This window comes from Podarcis bocagei (genome assembly GCF_964188305.1).
Source record: "Podarcis bocagei genome assembly, chromosome: 1".
NCBI lineage: Eukaryota > Metazoa > Chordata > Lepidosauria > Squamata > Lacertidae > Podarcis > Podarcis bocagei.
Genome location: NC_138125.1, coordinates 91,023,175 through 91,035,013, shown reverse-complemented (window position 1 = coordinate 91,035,013; position 11,839 = coordinate 91,023,175). Strand labels below are relative to the sequence as shown.

The 11,839-nt window shown below is 38.3% G+C and overlaps 1 long non-coding RNA gene across 1 annotated transcript; it reads right to left on the bottom strand.

The window, feature by feature from the left end:
- Positions 1–4,389: 4,389 nt before the first annotated feature.
- On the bottom strand, positions 4,390–6,199 carry LOC308588802. The gene is made up of 2 exons (XR_014008895.1): positions 4,855–6,199; positions 4,390–4,818 (listed from the first exon to the last, which is right to left on the bottom strand). It is a non-coding gene; the product is annotated as an uncharacterized lncRNA (long non-coding RNA).
- Between the last annotated feature and the right edge of the window lie 5,640 nt (positions 6,200–11,839).

Here is an 11,839-nt window from a genome sequence, read left to right as displayed (position 1 = left end):
TAGCTTAGGGCCTCATCAAACCTAAATCCGGCCCTGGATAGTCCACTTGATCAGGTACCTGCCATGTGTGCATGCCTCTCATAAAGAAAGGGGCCAGGAAGGAACTAAGTGCAGGGACAATTAGCTGATTGGCAATGGTTGTTCGAGAAACAAACAATAAAACACACCACATGTGAGTTGTTAAATTCAGGCATGCAGGCACTGAGTGCATGAGCCCTGCTGGATCTAGTGCGGCATCCTGCTCACAATAGCTGCCTGGATGCCTTTGGGAAGTCCGCCAACGGGACCTGCGTAAAATAGCCCTCTCCCCCCGCTTGATTCCCAGCAACTGGCATACAGAGGTTCAACATAAGCCTTCACTTCCACGAGTTTGTCCAATCCTCCTTTAAATCCATCCAAGTTGGGGAACTTGGGTTTCGTACCATCTTTTCCACCTAACACTTCTCAGTTGAGGCGGCTTACATAGTTTAGCTGCAAGACTTCAAAGCAATGTACTCACATGCATGAAGATGCATGTTCAGACCCTATGTAAGCTGCATGGGGGCTGGAGTGTGTGTCCACATTTATAGGCTTGTGCATGTTAATAATATATGGTGGTGCCATTGGCCTGAGCTATTTGACTATAGGTAATAAGTCTAAAACATTGGTTTTATTTGTATAAACATTTGTCTGCTTTGGATTGTTTAACATGTTTTGCCCTGCGTAAGAAGTACACAAAGCGTAATAGATGTTCTGCATCGTTACATTTTTCATGTTTTTGTAAGTAAACCTAGACAAGGAGGATGATTTATTGGTGGTGGCACCCTCCATTTGGAATGCCCTCTCCTGGGTGGCTCAAAAGGTTGAGACAGTAACCAGCTTTAAACAACTGTTACCAAGACATGCTTACCCAAGCTTTCGCTCATTTCTAATTCTTAAACTTTTTCTTTCTTGTGCACTACTCAAGTTATACCTATGATATAGTTCTACAGTACTCAGTTTTTACTTCTAAAAATTTATTTGATGGTGTTGTATTTTTATATGATTTTATATTCACCTTCCCCCTACTCCCTTAATTATATTTCATGTAAATGTATAGATTTCTTTTTATATTGAGAGGTATACCAATTTTACCAATCAATAATCAGTTAGGTGGCTGTTTTAGTACTATGAACACTGGGGTGGGGAAAGCAATATAGAAATTATATATGAACACCCAACACTACCTGCAAGTTGTATAGTGCTGCATAGTAGATACAATAATGAAGCTACAGTGCTAAACACATTAAGGAGTAAGCCCCAGAGGACACAGAGTGGTTTACTTCTAGGTAAAGCATGCACTGGATTTCACCAACCTACCCTGCAGTGTTGTAATAATTATTGAAATGCTGTATATGAAACCCTGTCAGTACATTAAGGATAATTTCCAGCTATGTCATAGCTCAATTGAAATCTGAAATAAACTGAAACTGAATTGTCCATTTAATTCCACTGGGTCTACTCCAAGCATGACTTGTTGGGTATCACTCCGAAGCATTATGTAAATACCAAGTATTAATGCACTTAGAAAAGACAAAAAACAAAGTGGAAATAAATATTTGTTTTATTAACACTTAGAAGTGCCATTCTCTATAGTCATTCCATAAGCTCATAAGGTTACATCCAGTAAACCTTTGCACCATAACCTTTCCAAAATTAACTTGGAAGAAAAAAAACAACCTCCAATCTTTCATCGTATTAATTCTTGCAGGTCCTCATGCACAATCATCCTACACGAAGATGTGTACCACCAATATACAAATTTCATAAAACAGAAGTAATTTGGTCAAACACAGAATATAAACATGGCTTCTTTTTATAATCGATAAAAAACCCAAATAAAATAAAAGCTATTTACCAGCAAAAAAATGACAGGTAAATACATAGTTGTTGTTGTTTTAAAAAAATCAAAATGCTTTTATACATTTTGTACAAGCACACTTTTGAGACTATGACAAGGTCAAAATGTGCATGAACAATGGAACATACCACACCATATCAGGCTATTAGTAGGCTCTTTAAAAAAAGAAAGAGAGAATACCACTTTTCCTAACTGTTGGTTTTTGATATCCACCAGTGTGCTACGGTATTTACCCAACATGAGAATTTTTTTGTTGGCAAGTCTTAAGAATCATACAAATAATCTTTCAAGCCATGAACTAGGCTGGCAAATTTATGTATTACTTGGTATTCTGCTAGTACCTTCAACATGCTTTATTTTTCCCCAGTACCAGAAAATAAGGAAAGCGTTAAGATCAAGAGGGAAACATTACATTCAATGTAACAAAAAAGAACAGGCAATAAAAACATCTGACTTTTCTAAGATTGGTTTTGTGTCTCAATTTTCTCAAGCAGCTCTAAATTGAAAGATTGCCTTCAGCTTTTCAGAACAGTACTATTATTCTCTGTATCACAGAAACATTTTTAGCTCTTAAAAAAAAGAGAGAGAAACCTTACAAGACAAACCATACCATTATCCAGCCAGAGTGTTTTAATATACAATTCATGTCTAATTTTGGAAATACAAATACATTTTGAATGGTTAAAAACAAAAAATAAAATATTTTCTGAACATCAGCCAGCTGAAAATATATTTATCTAGTAAATTATCTCTCAAAGCTTTTATATATTCATCTAACTAAATGCAGTACCTTTAAAAAACAATTTTTTAAAAAACATGTAGAAATGAAACTGGAATAGGTCTGTGGAAACAGGACAGACAGTACATAGAAGGCATTTTTATGTACCCTATATTTGGAAAGTTCTTAGACACACTTACCACAATCCAAACTCCGCAGAGGATCTGACACATATTTGAAGCTCTATTAAGCAGTGGCTTCCCTGTTCCTGTTCACGCCATGCTTCTGAGAAGCTGGGTGTGTGCACTCTGCACATCAGTGAAAAAGCATTTGGAATCTGGCTAGCCTTCCAGCAAAAAAATGGGCAAGCAATCAGAAATGCACTAGCTACATGATGTTGGATGGTGGTCAACTTGACCATATTTGACTAGTCAACTGGCAGGTGCCCCAAATAGCATGGAGTGAACTGGGAAGTCCCTATTCACACAGAGTTCAGTATCTGTGTCAAAGCTCTGCAGGTACAACCAAGTTGCTGGATTTGGAGTATTGTGGGGGAACTAGTAAGCAAAGCTAATGTCCTGAGTTCCTCAACCAAGGTAAAGCCAGAAGTGGACACGCATTTATACGGAATCTAAAAATCCTCATTCAAAACAGTAGTACATTGCACACATACATAATCCGCATACACTCCATAACAGTTGGTCAGAGTATTAAAACAGTGTACAAATTAAACAATTTCAAAAAATGTGCAAAAAAGTTAACATTGATAGAAAAAAACACCGTTGTGTACATACATTACAAACTGTGCCCAGCATTCAAACAGAGAGTAAAAACATTTACAGAGAAACCAAGGGATTAAATAGAGAATTTGACAGCTGCATAAAAAAATCTACATTAGATCCAAAGGGTAGATATACATCATCATCATCATCATTATTATCATTATTATTATGAGCTTTTTTAAAAGCAAAAGTCTGCTTTAACCAACATCTCTTCCCCATAACTTACAGTGACATTTTCTTAAGAAAATGGTGCAAGGTACAGATGGCAAGCTGAGCACGTTTGGGTTGCAATTAATAAAGTTTCCACTTTTGGACAAACATTATCAAGCTTTAAAATTGTGATACTAACAAATAGCAAGCCACGTGAAATTTAGACAGATTACATACCCTGTTCCAAAAAGAAAGCACAAACCTTTTATTTTAGGTCATGATCATGTGCCCATTGTGTGTGGGGGTGTGTGGTGGTATTCAAAACTGGGGCAATCCTTTTTAAAAACAGAGTTTGTGAGTAGTTCAACCTCTGATATTAAACTAGTCTGTAAATTTGTTCAGTGTCTGACAGCCTAGGAGGGGTCTCAGGAGGGAGACATCCTTTACCAACAGGGTTTGAACGCATTACAGTCAAATAGCCAGAGAGAATTTCAGTAACCTTTTGTAGTTATTCCTTTCTTATTAAGGAGAGAGGAGGTCAAATCCATTAAAATATATGTATATTAAAATAACCCTTCTTCCTATACAAGACCCCTTTCACCTGACTCCAACTACTTCCAATAGCATTAGTTGTGTCAAGTACTCTTATTTTAGAAATGCAGAAAAAGTTGGCATACGCAAGATAAATGAATAAAATGCTTTTGATGCTAAGTTTCTCAGTAACCAGCAGTTTAGAAATCTTAAGTCCTGCTCACTTGGATGCATGTCTGACTTACACCGAACCAAGATAGCCAAGGGAGAAGTATTGTTCTGAATTATTTGGAATAAAATGGACTACTTCTCCCGTAAACTCTGCAATGTTCTGGTTTGCTATGGCACAAGAAATACTTTGACCTATTATACTGACCTAAAGATTCACCTCCTTCCCTTCAGCTGCAAACTTTGAAGCCACAGAAATACAACTTTTGGTGGTTTAGACCAGGGGTGGTAGAGGGGGAGTACAGAAGTACTTAAATGAAAGGTGAAGATATATATATAATCTATCCAAAACTCCAGTGCTAATATGTGGTATCATAGTTTAAACAAAGGGCAAATTTTGACATGAAATACATATTTCATTCCAAGTATTTATGAAATCTCCATAAAATTCACTCTACAAAATTAACAAACTGGTGATACTTTATTATGCTGCACGATCTGGTGTCAAGTTTCATCACATCAGCCAACCATGGCTTTGATCCAGAGAACTACAAGTAGTTTTCCATCACAGAGCAAGAATCGTCTGCTCCCTTTTCTGCGCCGCAGTGCTCAGCGGCCCCCCAAACACCAACTCTGGTTTCGGGGGGCAGGGTTATTGGGAATAGTTCAGGATATGATCTTCCCCTGCTTGATGCAGATTGAAGTATTATTTATTTATTTGCTTAAGCAAGGCACCTTTGGATCCCACATCCGTTGCCCTGGCAATCACTGCATGATGCTATGTGTGCCAAGCCACATTTATAGCATAGGCAAGCTGTACTACATGCAAGCCTTGATACCATCTTGTACTTACACCCAGCAGCATTTAAGGATATCATCAAAAGCCTTATCATAAGAATGAACTTTTCAAGTTTCCAGGCCCTACTTTCAGATCTAGCGTGTAGACCTCACAAATCTGCCATGAAAATGGCTGGAGGTAGTGTCTTGGGAAATGTGCTGCTCCCTGTGGAGGTTTTTGCATCCATAGCTGCCATCCACATGTTCTGCGAAGCAGAGCAATGTTAAAGAATCGCTGACATTTCAAGGGCACAATTTGACAAAGAATCTGGGTCCAGCTCCAATTTCAGCCTGCGATTTCACAATCACTTTTATTTTTATTTAGCAAGCTGGCCTCTTGTGAAGCAGAGAACTTCTTTATCCTTGAGAATGAGGACACAAGAACAATTCCTAGATTCATTCCATCAAAGCCAAACTGTGTCCTAATTTTACTGCTTAAGGTTCAATCAGTTCTTCTAGCATTGTAGTGAGAGACCAAACTTCTGTGGACAGAGGGGTTTTTTGCACGGCAGTCTTTAATATGAACTCGTTGCTGTATTTAAAGTTTGTATTTGAGGTAGTCGCAATGTTTCCATTTCTTTCTGTAATTGTAATCTCCAGAATAGAATGGTTATGCCCACATGAATAATCACGACTGACAGATATTATTCCGCACTGAAGCAGCCCACCATAACTGATGCACCATACCCACCGATGTTGCCCATCTTTTGTACGCATTCTAGATTCCATTTCTTCTGCTTTAATTGTACAATTTAATTGTACAATTGCAAAGCACAGCACACAAAAGACTAGTCAGGCTTGAGGCTTATCAAACCATTCTATCAGATGATGCAGGTCCACATTATCAAGCTTCTTCCTAGAAGTTCCCATATCAATCTGCAGGACACAGTGTGAAGGTCAGTGTGGTCACTGCCTTGTGAATGCTGCACCATTTCAGGCGTAGCTTTTTCTTGTGACAGATTCCTCCAAGTTTTCATGAGTATTTGCTCTATACTTCGCCTAAAGGCCAATTCTGGTCAGTTCAATGGATAGCATAAGAATGTTTTTCCATTAAGAGATTAAGCCAGGGATGGGTTGATGGGGTGCCTCCACCATCTACAAAGTAGAATCTAACACATTTAGCATTATTAAGTAAATCTAACACATTTAGCATTATTAAGTATATGCTGAGAAGAAATGAAATATGTGGCACTGCAATGTAAAAGCCAATTCCAGTTTTCAACACATTATGCATAAACACACATTTCTTTTTTAAGTAGGAACATTTCTTCCAATGGCTTTCATTTCTGAAAGTTTCAGATGAATTTATGTAAGTGTGTAATAGAGTATTTTCCATACCAAATGATCTTTCTCCTAGCTTCTGCATAAAGTCGGATTTTGGATCAGTTGTTATATACACCTCCACCTTTCATTTAAAACCTGTAAGATTTTCCCTGAGGGATGGATCACTTTTCAAATTTTGCTGCTGTACTAGAATCTCCTTGCTACGTCAACAGGGCTGTCTTTACATCAACACTGAACACGAGTCAGGCAATGCCCAATAAAGCACTCATTAGCCCCTGCAGTTATGGTAGTTATCAGGACCTGCACATTTTGCTGCCCCCACCACCACCACAAGGACTGGTGTACCTTGCAAACCCAGGAGTGAGCCCTTGAAATTCCACAGAGGCTACTAAGCATAACTCTTACATCACACAGTTTCATTGGCACCCTTAAAAATATTTCTGCTCACACAGCCTCTTGGGTTGCACATGGAAGTCGTTATGTCCAGCAAAGCTTAAAAATTGGACAACAATTAACAGTCTCTAAGCTAGATAAATATCACTTTGGGCTGTGTACAGGGGTAGAAAAGCTTTGGTTTGCAGTGATTTGCAAATGCACACATGCCAATAATACATAAAAGGAACCAACCAGCAATTAAGTACTGGTATGCTGGTGGTAGTACCTTTGCTAACTTCAATACCACCACAAGGACTTACATTCAAACAAATAAAGTCTGTCCCCAGCCCGCATAGGCGTGATATATTCCAAAGATCACATATTTTAAAAAAAGGAAAAAAAGGAACTATATTGTGAATGCTGACAGGCTCTCTTAAATACCTGCAGCAGTCATCAGACACTGCTGCAGAGATGATTGAAAGGATTGCTAGTGCAACTGACTCATTGATGCAGCATTAAATCTGGACAATGGCAGGAACAAGGTTTGTCTCATATATATATATATATATATATATATATATATATATATATATATAATCAATAGAAAGAAAATGTGTTCTTTGAAACGGCATCTGATTTGTCTATACAAAAGCAATACTGTCACATGCTTTAAGCCAAGGGCTGGGAACCTGTGATCTTCCAGAGGTCCTATTTAACACCTTCCTTCAGAATAAGTACCATCATAGACTATATAGGGCAGCTGTTAGCAGCTCACTGAACTACTGGACATTAGGGCAGCTGCAGCATTAAAAATGCATTCTGGAACAGAGTGCAAGAGTCAAAGCCTGGGTTATTTTTAAAAAACAAGAACAATGTGGTGGTAGAACTTCCTACTTCCCACTTAGCTTAAGAATAAAGGACACTGTCAAACCAAATTAAGTGCTATTGATTTCCAGTGGCGAGAGTTAAGTGTTTGTTCAACAAGCTTAACATTGGCTGCATTCTGAGTATTTGTATAGAACTTGGCTGGCGGGGGTGGTGGAAACTAGGTAGTTAAATCTGAAATTTCTGCAGACGAACAAGTAACTTGTAACAACTGGGAATTTGCCATTTTCTACATTTCAAAGACTGATCTTGCTGGTCCTGCATCACTTGTCCACTATTGTAATTAATATACAAACAAACAAAATTAAGGCATACAGATAAAGGCACTCTGCTTGATTTTTGTTGTTTGTATAATTAAATAGGTTAAGTTTCACTCCGTGGGGTGTGCATCTGAAAAATGAGTGCAACAAACTACAAAAAATAAAACGCTTTAGAAATCTAAGGACTAAAGCGTAAAGCTTATGCTGCAGATTCAAATTGCTTCCAATAGACTGTACATGATTTTGGTGAAACTTCATTTTACTTTTAACTTCAACAAATCATGTTAGGGTTGTTTCCTGATTTTCAAAAACTTATTTTAGGTATCAAAAATCTACAGACAATGGCTGGATTCCATGTCAATGTTTTGTTCATCCAATTCTTCTCCAAAAGATGACAACTTTCAAGATATACCAAATACAAGACGTTATGACACTAATGCATTATTGCATCACGTCATTTCTGACTGGCTAAAATGTGCCATCAGTGTGCCATCTAAATTCTGCTAAAAACAGTGACAAAAGCCAACTAGCATGGCTGACAATTGTTGCTGCCAGATCTGCAACTTATGTTTGGAGAGAAGAATCTTTATTTTGCTTTGACGGTCCTTTCACCAGCTTTTTGTTGTTTCTAGTTTCACCCTAGAATGATCATTTGATCACAGTCTGTTCCCAGACCAATTTCTCATAATTGTCCTTAAGAAACATGAAGAATATTCATGATTTAAAATTTCTCTGCAAATAGCCTATACATGATATCAGTTGTACGCAAGGTTATTGGCTTCATGGCCTCATTCTCCCTGCATCTTTGGAATTCTAGGAACACAAGAATTTTAGAATACACACCTAGAAAGGGGGGATTTAATGAACTGACAATGTCACTAGGATTCATTATGCACCCCAGTGCATGGGGGAGGATATATGCAACTTATTGGGAGATCGGTACTTTTCTTCTAAATAAAAGTGTACACTTCTTGTAGATGTTGTTAAAAGGCTCTAAGCGGTTTTGTCAGTTAGACAGCAACCCACAAAGTAATCATGTAAACACTCTGCTGTCCCATTTGGCAAAGCCTTAATTGTAAACAAAATGGTAACTTTTGGGCTCCTTAACATCAGAGCTGCTGCCATTCACTAAAATTCCTCACTGCATTTTTTGGTTTAGTGACCTCAGTGACCAATTCATGTGAGGCAAAGGGCTTATATCCAAAACTTGCACTACATTAAGTACAAAATTGCTAAGGATTAAGAATCAGACACCTTTGATCCACTCCCCATGCTGCTTAGGGGGCAAATCACAAGTGTTTTTCATAATAACTAGCAACAATGTTAAAGAACCACTGGGACTCCTATATAAGCATGTGTTTGTGATAGTATTTATGTCATCTAAATGGTATTAAAGACAGTAGTTCAGATTTTTGAAATCTCCAGAGCTACTTATCTCTCTGCAGCACTTTTACATTGCCATTGTCAAGACAAAATGCAGTACTGGGGAGGAAAGGCACAGAAAGCAGGCACCTTATTCTGCTAGGTTCCCCCAAACCCTTGTCTAGCCACAATAAGAAAATGGACCTGCAGCTGAGAGAAACAAGCCGTGCACCGCAAGCTGGTGGGTTAATATAGAATCTGAATGCTGCCAAGCTTCAAATAGTTCCTTTTAAAACAATTCAAGAAGAGTTTAAAATTCATATGCTGCAATTCATACATTCTTTTTGAAGTCCATTCTCATACTTTTTGGTAACAGAAGTAACCTTGTTAAAATAGCGCAAACTTTTGAACTGCATGCTTCAGCACAGGTATTCAGAGACCAAAATAAACAGAGATGCAATTTGAACCCTCTAGCCCTCTGTCAAGGCTCTGGTTCTTTAGAACAAAGGAAATGGGAGGATGAAACAGCATACTACTTCAGATCATAAAGCGGCTTTAAAACAGATTTTGGGTTACTGTAAGCTGCTCTGTTTAGGAACAAAAAAGGTGTGGGAAAATATGCAGATAGTAAGCAATATAACCAAAACCCATAAGGCTCCCCCCCCATCTAGTAAGATTTAGGTTGCAAAGAACTCTAGAAAAGCAGAACTCATATCTGTGTAGCCTGCTAGTAGCATCTACTTGCTTTATCCTAGAGAACTGCACCCAGCTAAATAACCAAAAAGCCTGACTACAAAGCAAATTCTGTTTGGATTTTATTTGAACTCTGAATGCCTGAAGCTCTGAAACGACTCTAAACGTTTGCATATTCCCCCTAAATGACCAGTAAGAGGTATTGTCCTACTTGCTCTATGTTGTACCTACACAACTAATACTCTAATAACATTGTTACCCTTCACATAATCAATGAGTACTATCATACCTGTACACTATAAAGTAATGTTAACATTTTTAGGCCCCTTTTAACTGCTCAAAATTTAGAGTTTCAGAGATTCACATTCTCCCTTCAGGTTCCACAAGTGAGTGGTGTGTAATAAGAAGCCAAAAAAAAGCTGACTTTATTTCCTTCCACAAGGATCTCTCCTAAGATTATACTGCTACCCACCCTGAACAGTGGGGAAGAAAAGAAAACCGAAACCATCACTACTCCTCCTCTGCCTCAGACACTAAAACAGCAACTATGGTGGCTGAGCTAAAGATAAACAGGTTAAGGCAGATCCAGACTCCTAAAAGCAAGCCTCATCTCTAGATTTTAGCACATTTTTCCATCCTCACATTTTAGATTAAGTCTTGGTAACTTTCCTAGGTGCTTTTTAAAAAAAAGTTCACTCTTCCATCCTCTCCTCAATCATGGCTTACACATATCTGAGACTTCTAAAGGCAAGAGGTGATACGACAAATCCCAAATGATTAGCAATCCAATAATAAAAAGCACCAAGAGACACTGTTCTTGACACAGCTAAACAGCAAGGGTAGGCAGCCAGTGACTTTAGCACCAAATTTATATTCTGCAGCTCAAAACAGATATTCAAAGAATCATGTTAAAAAGTGTACACTACTGAATGGCATCCAAGCTAGAAACCTCTTTCAGCTGTTAAAAACTAGGAGGAGATACGAGAGCCATTTTCAGTTATCTAAAGGGCTGTCACATGAAGATGGAGCAAGCTTGTTTTCTCTGCTCCAGAGGCTACAAGTTACAAGAAACAAGATACTGACTAAACATCAGGAAAACTTTCTGACAGGAAGAGCTGTTCAACAGTGGAACAGACTTCCATTAGAGGCGGTGGACTCTCTTTCCTTGGAGGTTTTTAAGCTGAGATTGGATGGCGACCTGTCATGTATGATCTAGTTGAGATCCCTGCATTGCAGAGGGTTGGGATAGAAGATGATCCTTGGAATCCCTTCCAACTCTACAATTCTATGACCACTCAGCCAAAAAGCAGGTGAGATTTTGATGAAAATGGGAGGGGGCAAATCCAATCGCCCAGTCCTATGCGTATTTACTCAAAAGTAACTATTGTCTTGTTTAATGGTGCTTATTCTCCAGTGAGTGTGCTCAGGACTGCAACCCTAGTTACTGTTTTCTGTAGAGGGGAAGGTTCATTAAACATGCTCCTCAAATCACTGCACTGGAGGAAGACTTTCAGTTCAACAAGTCTTTAGCTGGTGCAGCAACACTTTATAAGAGATCACTTACAGGCTGCAATGATTGTCTGCTAGATATTAAACAATTCTAAACAGTGACGACGGAGTAGAGCAAGGAACAAATATGCTCAACATAGTTTGGTACACTTTGGAGACCGGGGAGTCAATACTTCCATCTTAGCCTCATCCCACATTCTATTAATGGACCAAACAATGCACATTTGTATATGTTTACTTGATTTGCATGTTTTACACAATTTGCATAGTTACAGTTTGATGAGAGTTTAGAAATCTGAACCTTAGGGATCTTCCTATGAGGAACTGGAAAAAGAGTGTATAAGAAAGATGAGCACACGTTTGTAGGAGAAGACAACAGATAGTAGGCCACAGAGAGGGATCAATA